The sequence below is a fragment of the Musa acuminata genome, chromosome BXJ1-6, assembly GCF_036884655.1.
Source record: "Musa acuminata AAA Group cultivar baxijiao chromosome BXJ1-6, Cavendish_Baxijiao_AAA, whole genome shotgun sequence".
Taxonomy (NCBI): domain Eukaryota; kingdom Viridiplantae; phylum Streptophyta; class Magnoliopsida; order Zingiberales; family Musaceae; genus Musa; species Musa acuminata.
The window spans coordinates 34414811-34427097 of record NC_088332.1 but is presented as its reverse complement, the minus strand read 5'-3'; positions in this window follow the sequence as shown (position 1 = coordinate 34427097).

The window sequence follows — 12287 nt, the reverse complement described above, 5'->3', positions numbered from 1 at the left end:
TCTCTCCACCACATAAGCAGAATATATTGCTGCTATAGAGGTATGCAAAGAAATGTTATGGATGAAATAATTCTTACAAGAATTGGGGCTGAAACAGAAAAATTATGTGGTGCATTATGACAGCCATAGTGTCATCTATTTATGTAAGAACTCAATATTTCATTCCAAGTCAAAGCATATAGATGTCAGATACCACTAGATTTGAAATATATTTGGAGAGAAGCAGTTGCAGCTTCAAAAAATTCACACAGAAGACAACAAAGCAAACATGTTGACAAAGACTTTACCAAAAGAAAGACAGGAGATATGCCGACAGCTGGTTGGCATGGCTTCACATTGAGGAGTCATGGGATAGCCTCCCTTATGGGCTGAAGGGGGAGGTTGTTGGGCTGACAGCCCAAAGTGGTTCAGCCCATGGTGGGTTTTATCAGCCCACACCCCCTCTTAACCTAACCTTAGATCAATATAAGGGAGGTGTGATAGCTGCATTTTTAGAAGAAGGTGGCTACATTTTTTGGGCAGAAAAGGGCAGGAACGTGGTGATCTTCGCAGCAATAATGAGGAGAAGAAAAGGCAGAAAAACAAGAGAAAGAAAGGGAATAAAACAAGGACAACACAGAGAGACTATTCTCAATCATCTAGTAGTGGACTCATCTTGCATGGTGCCAAAGACGAATGGAGCTTTTGGGCACATGCACCTTATCTCGGAAAAGCATTTGATGGAGGAACTAAGGCGGCTCAATTTGCGAAGGTGAAGTTGGTTTCAAAAGGCCTTAGCACGGAGCAAGAGGACACAGAGGCGGGTACTCTTGAAGAATATGCCACAGTGTTGCAAATCAAGTTGTTGGGCAGGAAGCGGTGCGCAGCGGAGATTGTGCTGGTAGGGGCAGAAGCCCAGGATCCAGACAATGGTGCACTAATTGCAGCGAAGTCGGGGGACTTCAAGAGCTACTAGGCAACGGACTGTCCTAGAGCGGTGCTTCATCTAGGTGTGACCCAAGAGTGGGTGGATAAATGTCGATTGCCAAAGGAGTGAACAAAATCGAAGGTGGAAGTGGCCCTGCGATGTATTGGCAGAGGCCACACATGGAGGGACCACAATTTGAGTTTATTCCACAAGGATCAGAATGCAATGGAGATGTCACCAGGAGGCGACATGGTACAACGGATCGTGGTGGAACAGTTCGTGGCAAATGCGATACACACGACATAGTCCCGTGAGGGACTAGATCATACGGAGGTATGATCGGGAGCTACTGGAAGCTCCACTTTGGTGAACAACATGACGGCAAGAAGGGCTATGGATTTAAGGAGTGAAGGCCATGGTACCGTAGAGGCATGTCTTCCGTGCATGCATCGAATTTTGCATCGGATGAAAGCCTTGGTCATCAGCATATGGGGGCTGTGTTCCACCAAGGGAAAAGTTCGAATGCAAATACCAGTGAATCCCATGGGAGGGACTTGATCATACATAGATATGATCGAAGCACCTGGAGAGTTGGACTGCTCCAGAGCTCATATTCGCTTAAGGGTGCCCGACTTGTCAGAGGACAAGTTCGAGTAAGCGAACGTTGCTACCAAGGAAGCTAGGGAGAACAGAATCAGTGCAAACCCTACAATGTGATGGCAGAGGCCATGCATGGGAGTTACAGTCTGTCTTTACATCGACAAAAGGGAGTTGCTTGGATAACACAGAGGTGTTGGGAAATCATTGGGGGCGACATCATATGCGCGGCGGAAGAACAAGAAAACAAAAATCCCCAATTCCCAAAAAGATGTTCGTTGTCGTGCGAAGATTGGTGCGCAAAAATCCGCAAAACACAAAACTGCGTATAGAGATTGTGTTACCTAGGGAGATCGTATATCCCTGTTTTCTTGCAGATCCTTAGGAGAGGGTGAAGGAGGTCAAGCGTCCTCCTCTCTAGCGGTGATCCACACAACAGGGTTGCGACGACGCTCCTCAAAACTCCAGGCCTGCTCTGAGGTGGAGAGGGAGAGGAGAATAGGAAAGGCAAGCAAAGACTCTAGCCTATGAGGCTGTGAATCCCTCCTATTTATAGAGATCCCGTATCAAACCCTAATGGGTCCTTCCCTAGTGGGTATTGGATCTGCATACAATAAGACAAGGGCTCCGTCGAATATCTCATATCCGAACCTCTACTCATCGCAATGCCTACCATATGTGTGTGACCCTCTAGGCCCAATATCGAGCTGGCCGTGAGTCATACCTGTCAGAACTCCTTCTAACTTAGTGAATTATTATCTCTATAATAATTCACTCGACTCATCGACTACGAACGTACTAGGCCACTACGCCGTAGTCCCCAGACGATACAGGGGAATCCAATCCATTGGACCTGTCTGTCCTCAGTTACCATGTACCTATAGTCCCTCATCCATCTAATATCCCAGAGACCGTATATCGAGCATGGTGTTGTCAGACCCATACGGTTTCTACTCGAGTCTCGCTCTAATCGGATTCTCCCGGAGAACTCTTTCTCTCTCAACCCGAATGACCCTGGCCAGGGATTTGTCTGAGCAAGAACACATAGGATATTCCTCTCATGACGCCGAGAGTGGATGATCCTCTATTGACACTCAATAGCCCTCGTAAGGTCGACTACCACTCCCAATGACCAGCTGTACTAGATCTGGGGACAGCCAAACCTATAAGTCTGGTATCAAAGAGTGGAGCACTCATACAGGACATCCTTGGTGTCTCAAGTCTAAGGACCAGATACACCACTAGGACTACGGAATCGTTGTCTGACAATAAGGCATCACGGAGAGGACTGGGACAAGCCAAGCATCCTCTTGGATCTATCTCTATAGATTCTAATCCCCAAGATATAAGATGCTTCCCCTAAGTCCTTCACGGAGAAGTGTTTAGATAACCAAGCCTTTACTGTGGATAGCATTCCTACGTCATTCCCAATGATGAGGATGTCATCCACATATAACACCAAAAAGGTGATAGCGCTCCTACTTACTTTCCTGTACACACAAGGCTCATCTTCGTTCTTAATGAAGTCATAAGATCTGATTGTCTCATCAAATCTTATGTTCAAACTTCGGGAAGCTTGCTTTAGTCCATAAATGGATCTAAGCAACCTACACACCTTATCTGGGCAGTTCTTGGACACGAATCCCTCAGGTTGCATCATATACACCTCCTCCTCGAGGTTCCTATTGAGGAATGCAGTTTTCACATCCATCTGCCAGATCTCATAATCATAGTGTGCTGCAATAGCCAATAGAATTCTGATGGATTTTAGCATTGCTACGGGTGAGAAGGTTTCGTCGTAGTCAACACCTTGGCTTTGACGATACCCCTTAGCCACTAGCCTTGCTTTATAGGTCTCTACCTTTCCATCTACTCCGATCTTTTTCTTAAAGATCCACTTGCAACCGATGGGTACAATACCTTCGGGCGCATCAACTAGGTTCCAAACCTTATTGGAGTACATAGAATCCATCTCAGAATTCATGGCTTCTTGCCACTTCCCGGAGTCTATACTCATAATAGCCTCCTCGTAGGTCTGAGGATCAATATCCTCAACATCCTCTCCTCTAATATGTCCAACATATCTCTCAGGAGGATGAGATACTCTATCAGACCTGCGTAAAGTTGAAAATTGTGTATTAGGTACCTGAACAGACTCGGGCTGTAGAGTGGTGCTTGAGCTTGGTTCTCCAACCTCGCTCAACTCTATCATTCTCCCATTGTCTCCGCCAAGAATGTGTTCCTTCTCAAGGAACACTGCTCTCTTAGCTACAAAGACCTTTTGGTCCTCGAGATGATAGAAATAATACCCACAAGTTTCCTTGGGGTGTCCCACAAATTTGCATCGCTCTATCCTTGATTCTAACTTATCGGGGTTGTGTCCTTTAACGTTGGCAAGGCAGCCCCAAATCTTAACAACCTTAAGATCAGGCTTCTTCCCTTTCCATATCTCATATGGTGTAGACACTACCGACTTAGTTGGAATTCTGTTCAGAAGGTAAGCTGCGGTTTCTAGGGCATATCCCCAGAATGAGATGGGTAGGTCAGCGAAACTCATCATGGACCGTACCATATCTAATAACGTACGATTTCTCCTTTCAGAGACACCATTGAGCTAAGGTGTGTAAGGAGGTGTCCATTGGGATAATATCCCATGGTCCTTGAGGAACTGAGTAAACTCTGTACTTAAGTACTCACCTCCTCGATCTGATCGAAGAGTTTTGATACTCTTTCCAGTTTGGTTCTCCACCTCATTCTTATACTCTCTGAATTTCTCAAAGGCCTCGGACTTGTACTTCATTAAGTACACATATCAATACCTTGAGAAATCATCAGTAAATGTAATGAAGTAGGAGTAACCTCCAATGGCATGAGTTGACATGGGTCCACATACATCACTATGTATGAGTTCCAACAACTCAGTGGCTCTCTCTCCAGTTCTACTAAATGGAGATTTGGTTAGTTTTCCACGAATGCAAGGCTCACAAGTTGCATATGACACATAGTCGAGTGGATCTAGATATCCATCATTTAGCAACTTTTGAATCCTTCTTTCATGGATGTGACCTAGCCTACAATGCCACAGGTATGCACTATTCAACTCATCTCGTTTCCTTTTGGACACTTACATTCATGATATGTGGAGTAGTGTCTTGCATAAACAAACCTTTTATGCAATATTCCCCTCGTCAATCTCCCCTTGGCTTTGCTAGAATTTACAATAAATTGTAGATGTGATAAGCAATATTGGTATCCAATACCAATGCATTATCACAAAAATCTGCCAATTGGAGATTGATCATGAATATACCTGAAGCTTCACCAAGCTTCTTGTTTCGCCCTTTCTGCAAGGTACTCTTTGCAGTTCCTCTTCCAGTGCCCATCTTTACCACAGTGGAAGCACTGGCCTTTGTCCTTTGTTGGGTCTTTCTTAGCAACCTTTGCTTTACCTTGTTTGCCCTTGCCCTTGCCCTTTCCCTTCTTAAGGGACCTTTCTGCTTTCCTTTTCTTTCTGGTCTCACTAGTGTAGAGAACTGGTTTCTCTTTCTTAATAGTACTCTCTGCCTCCCTCAACATATTGAGGAGCTCTGGGAGAGTCACCTCAAGCTTGTTCATATTAAAATTCATTATGAACTGTGAAAAGGAATTTGGTAGCGACTGAAGCACAATGTCCACACACAAGTTATCCTCTAGGACCATTCCTAGACCTGTGAGTTTCTCTATCCACTCAATCATCTTTAGGACATGGTTCTGAACTGGTGTCCCCTCAGTCATCCTAGCGCGGAAAAGGCTCTTGGATATCTCATATCGTTGAGTCCTTCCCTGTTCCTCAAACAATTTACGGACATGTAGGAGAATGGATCTGGCATCCATCTTTTCATGTTGTCTCTGTAACTCTGGAGTCATAGAGCCCAACATATAGCACTGAGCAAGAGTGGAGTCATCAATGTACTTCACGTAGCGAGCGATCTCATCCTCGCTTGCCCCTTCTTCGGGCGTAGGCATCACTGTATCAAGGACGTACACGATTTTCTCCGCTGTGAGAACAATTCTCAAGTTACGGAGCCAATCCGTATAATTTGGACCAGTGAGGCGGTTGACATCAAGTATGCCACGTAAGGGATTTGAAAGCGACATTTTCTGAAAATAAAGATGTAGCAGAAATGAATAACATGCAGATTTTGCAAGAAATAAACTATTAAGATATGGACTTCTATCTTAATATGCTCCCACTATTTTACTATCGAGTCACGCGACACCCTCAGCACGTAAAACGGAAGTCTCCGGCAGACTTCTAGTGGGGATCAGGATCCAATCAGCGTCTTAGTGTAACCTCGAGGGACTCGACCAATCACACTAAGCCTAAAAGGTAGGCAACTCTTGTCGATCACAACTCCTTGTGATTCCCGTCCTATTCGGCCTCCGAATCACCATGGCCTCGAGGGACTCGACCAACCATGATGCTCGGTTAAGTCAACACCTTCGTTACAAGATGAGTCTGATTTGATGATATACCCTCGAGGGACTCGACCAAGTATACCATGCCCTCAGGTCACCGGTGACATCTCTATGTCGTAAGCAAGATAGCGAATCGCGATATAGGTGAGTCTCGAGGGACTCGACCAACTCAACCTACACCAGGAATCGGTTCCTACTTATAACGATGGAAGGCCACGTGGGTCAATCTAATTGCCTCACGTTTACCGACTTAATATTATCGAGAGATGTTTCTATGATTTGGTCTCCTAATATGACATGTCATACATATACATATTTAATATATATCTACATCGCATGCAAATATATATACATATCTAGTATGTGTATAAGCAATCACACCATATGATAATGGACCACAACCTAATATGATTAGGCCCGAGCCAGTAGGCCTAATCACTCACATCAAGATCTATGTGTGCAACGGTGCATCTCCATGCCCTGTGATCGTCCATCTCGTCCTCGTCGGTTCCGTCGACATCTTGATGCATCTCCATGCATCACGATCGTTCGTCTCGTGGGTCCCGCTATCGCATCCACGCTCCCGCTGCGCCTCCTCATGTGATTACAACTTAATCATAGGCACGCATGCCCGACAATAAACGAGAAATATAATGGAAGTTCGCAGACCTCAATAATAATAATCACAAGTACACACATCACACGGTCCATGATCATCCGTCCACACATCATACATCACATGTATAAATAATCATTATCATGTAGGACTACTAGATAATAATAAAAATAATAATCAACTAAACTTTTAATTAATTAATATTTTCTGAAATCAGGGATATATAGGGAATTTCTCAATTCCTAAGGGTATTTTCTTAATTTTGACAAAAGACAGAAACTGGAATTTCTCAAATTCCGAGGGGCAAAATTGTCTTTTTCCCAGAAAACCCTAATGCCCTTTCCCCTTTTTGCTGCTGCCGCCGCCGCCACCCTGCCGGCGGCGGCCTGTGCGGCGGGGCGAGGGCACTGCCCTCGCCTGCAAGCGGCACGCCCGCTGGCGGCGATGCCGCTGCCTCCGCAGGCGGTGCTGTCCCGCCGGCCGGCCGCCCCTGTGGGGGGAGTTCCGCCCGCGGGAGCAGCGGCGGCAGGCGTCGCTGCCCTGCGGCGGCAGACGCCGCTGCCCTACGACGCCTCTGCCCGCGGGCTGCCAGCCCCGCCGGCAGCAAGCCTGCTGCAAGCAGGCCGCCGGCCGGCTGCTGCAGACGCAGCCCCTGCGCTGCCCGCCTTCGGCTGCGCTGCACGCACGCAGATCGAGGGCAGCAACTGTTGCTGCCCTTTCTCGCTTTTGCGTCAACGATTTTGACGTCGATATTCTTCCTAAACACAACACACGCAGTTCAAAACCAATCATTCGCACGAACAACCTGGCTCTGATACCACTATTGGGAAATCATTGGGGGCGACATCATATGCGCAGCGGAAGAACAAGAAAACAAAAATCCCCAATTCCCAAAAAGATGTTCGTCGTCGTGCGAAGATTGGTGCGCAAAAATCCGCAAAACACAAAACTGCGTATAGAGACACGTAGTTCAAAACCAATCATTCGCACGAACAACCTGGCTCTGATACCACTGTTGGGAAATCATTGGGGGCGACATCATATGCGCAGCGGAAGAACAAGAAAACAAAAATCCCCAATTCCCAAAAAGATGTTCGTCGTCGTGCGAAGATTGGTGCGCAAAAATACGCAAAACACAAAACTGCGTATAGAGATTGTGTTACCTAGGGAGATCGTATATCCCTGTTTTCTTGCAGATCCTTAGGAGAGGGTGAAGGAGGTCAAGCGTCCTCCTCTCTAGCGGTGATCACAGCAGGGTTGCGACGACGCTCCTCAAAACTCCAGGCCTACTCTGAGGTGGAGAGGGAGAGGAGAATAGGAAAGGCAAGCAAAGACTCTAGCCTATGAGGCTGTGAATCCCTCCTATTTATATAGATCCCGTATCAAACCCTAATGGGTCCTTCCCTAGTGGGTATTGGATCTGCATCCAATAAGACAAGGGCTCCGTCGGATATCTCATATCCGAACCTCTACTCATCGCAATGCCTACCATATGTGTGTGACCCTCTAGGCCCAATATCGAGCTGGCCGTGAGTCATACCTGTCAGAACTCCTTCTAACTTAGTGAATTATTATCTCTGTAATAATTCACTCGACTCATCGACTACGAACGTACTAGGCCACTACGCCGTAGTCCCCAGACGATACAGGGGAATCCAATCCATTGGACCTGTCTGTCCTTAGTTACCATGTACCTATAGTCCCTCATCCATCTAATATCCCAGAGACCGTATATCGAGCATGGTGTTGTCAGACCCATACGGTTTCTACTCGAGTCTCGCTCTAATCAGATTCTCCCGGAGAACTCTTTCTCTCTCAACCCGAATGACCCTGGCCAGAGATTTGTCTGAGCAAGAACACATAGGATATTCCTCTCATGACGCCGAGAGTGGATGATCCTCTATTGACACTCAATAGCCCTCGTAAGGTCGACTACCACTCCCAATGACCAGTTGTACTAGATCTGGGGACAGCCAAACCTATAAGTCTGGTATCAAAGAGTGGAGCACTCATACAGGACATCCTTAGTGTCTCAAGTCTAAGGACTACAGAATCGTTGTCTGACAATAAGGCATCATAAACCATCCAGCATTCCGTAAGCGGATCAATCAGTGAACTCATTCTCCAATGAGCACCTGTACTGTATCCCTAGTGTCCCTACACGAGCAGCTATGAGACCAGCTGCATCCATTATATGGACGGGTATACAACACACCAGTCTATTCGGTTATCACGATGTCCCTCTCGAGTAACCTATGACCGGGATTATTTAGGATATGTGTTTATAGGTGAATCGATCTCATTATCGTGATCTCATCACGATCCGATTCTTATTGCACAAATCCAAGGACATCACAATATATATATATATATACATATATATATATATATATATACATATATATATATATATATATACATATATATATATATATATATATATATACATATATATATATATATATATATACATATATATATATATATATATATACATATATATATATATATATATATACATATATATATATATATATATGCATTTATGCAATAGTTATAAAGTGATATACGCCAAAATATAATAAGCAAAAAGATTCTGTATCAAGTCACACGTGCCATCACTCACGTGATTGGCTTGCTGGGCACCTATGACTAGCAAGAGGTGTTGAAGCAAGAGGTTGAAAGGGGCGAGGAAGCGACGATGAGTCCAGAGGGACTTAGCTACCCAAAATCAAGCATCAGTTAGAATGGAGGTGAACTCAGAGGAGTGTCATGGAGACATATCTACTGATCATGAAGAAAAGGGATGTAGATGCGAGGCGACGGATAGTAGGGCCATGGGCATGGCAGCGCCATGGTACCGTAGAGGCGGGACTTCCCTGAAAGTCATTGATCCCTTGCTCTTATGGAGGGAGAGCGCTTGGTCGTGAAAGAGGCCGAGGAGGTGGAGCATGCAGAGGCAATCTCCAAGTACCGTGACAAGGTTGAAGGGCAGAGGCCAAGGAACTTCGTAAGACCGGTGTCAACGAGTTTCTCATCAAGATAGCCGAAAGTGAAAGACTTCGGGTCATGCAAGAGTGCATGACCAAGGAACGAAGCAGGCAGTACGCGGTGTTGTACCTTCGCTACTCAGGGGAGTAAGCGACAGTGTTGATGGAGAAGACGGTACAATCCCAGAGGTGACCAAATCTATTAGAGAATTACTCCAAGTTGGGGTGAAAACTTCTTGCATTCCAAAAGTTCGATGGCATTGAGAAGGTGAATCACAGTAGCTAACTCAACGCAAGGAGTGCAAACACTTCAAGTGCTTCAGAAGTGTGAGCAAAGAGCAGGCAAAGGCCAGTAACAAGCTCGATGCATAGAGTACAACCTCGAGGAGGCGGGCGAAATCAAGTAACCTTTGCCTTCTCAACTCTTAAGAGAATGGGCGAAACCGAGTATCCCAATTCTCTTATCTATCCAGCAGAGGAGCTCTGCATATGTTCAAAGACCCTTTGAAGATAATGGAAGAAAATAGTTGTCAAATACTCACCAACGATGATCAGTGTTACTGAGAGTAGATTGTCCACTTCATTTTCTAACGAAATGTCAATCGAAAGCGGAAGTGATGCGAACCTACTTGGATATGACAACCAAGTGAAAGAGGAGTCAATGAGCAAATTTGGTGGAGGAAGGACCCAAAACTTCAGAAGTTTGCAAGCCGATGCTCGTTAAAGCTCCAACAAGCATCCACCTAGTTCAAGCAGCATGAGACATTTGGGAGACTAACGCAGTAAGGATGGTATTTTCCTCTATTTGGAGGATCCGTAGGAACCAACAGAGATCAACACAACTCAGCCAACCCCACACTAGAGTCAGAGTCATTGGCGAGTTGAAGCAGCATGGTGGATCAAAGGTTCGACTACTCAAAAACAGTAGCGGAGAGCAGTTGGGAGCCAAGAGACGCATTGCAGCTGGAGCAGAAGATTGAAGACTTAGTAAAGGCGAGGAGTTGCAGTGTTGACAAAGGCTTCGATGAGGACATCGAAGGAATAAGTGGGGGAGAATGTCACGGACAAACTTCTAAACAGGATGTTTGATGTAATGCTTATGTATGTCCGTGTCTATTGGTATGTTTATACTTTGACTAGCATGTAGAGGGACAGCCGAAGGCTTAATAGTCCCATTTTAGTTCGGTTTGTAATGAACTATTTTACCTTTTGTTGTGCAACTATTCAGAGCTTGTAAAGTCTATTTGTAATTTGCTTTGTCTATGAAGTGTTTTTTCGGAAATGTTTGCTTGTGGATCCCGAGTGAGGCATTCTCTCTAACCCGTTCTCTCTTTAGTTGGTCCTAAGAGACAATGAGAGGCTTCGGGGAGGTTGACCTTTGTGGACGGACACGCAAGGGTGCTATACGACTTAGGCAAAACCAACTAAGTCCGTGACAATAGGCTAAAGGCTTCCTAGTTCCTACCTCCTATTCACCTCAGATAACAAGTGTGGAGATTTGGGCAATGATTGGAGGAGCGTTGTCGTAGCCCTGTTGTATGAATCATCGATAGAGAGGAAGACACTTGAACTCCTTCATCTAATCCCATAGATATATAGGAATTTAGGGATATATGATCTCTCTAGGTAAAAATAGTATCTCACACATCGATTCAAGTTTTACGGGTTTTTGCGCATCAATCTTTAAACAATGATGAACACTTTTTTGAAAAATTTGGGATTTTTGTTTTCTATTATTTTACTGCGCATATGATGTCACTCCTAGATTTTCCTACAATATTGGCTTGAAATGCTGAGATTTTTAAACGTTGATTCTACAAATTGTCTCGATAATAGGAAGTTTATTTTACCATGTAAATTATATTATCAAAAAATAAAAGTTAATTTTATGACATGTTTTGAGGTCACTAATCAAGTTTTATAACTATGAAATTTTATTTTGGGACTTGATGTGGTTAGACTCAATTACTAAATCATTAAAGATACTTTGTAACATGTCATAGTAATTTTTTTTTTTGAGAATAACAAATATACCAGTGATTCTATATATCATGGTATAAAATACTTAATAGTTAAAAAAAAATTAAAAAATAATTAATATGAACTTAAGTTTCATTATATTGATTGTTGATCAATTTACTAAGGCTTTACATTTAATATATTTAAAGAACATATTCTTGTGATTAGACTCATGAGCAATCCATAAAATATAAGGTGATACATGTTTAAGTAAATATTATCATTACTATTTTTATTTATATAATTAAACTTATTTGTTTCTATTATCATATTCACATTTATGTATATATATATTATGATTGGATGTAATAATAGAATTGTCTTGATATGACAAATTATAAGGGTTACTATGAATTATATTAGGAAAGACTAACAATGTTATGATATATTGAAGATATTATAATATTAATGATATATAATAATTATTGACAATCTAACTTAATAAAGTATTATTATATTTATTATATTTATTAGTTTATTTTAAAATTCATAGCCATGTGTAAAATATTTTTAATTTTTTTAATAATTTAATTATGTAAAAAGTTCTATACCTTATAAATTAATGGACGAAGTGGGAGAATGTTATATTATGTTATTCTATTTAATTGAGTAAGATATATGATAGATCTAATTAGATTTTGATTATGATTATTGTCCAATAGAAATGAAGTTTAATTATGATATGATTCTTTATGAGATG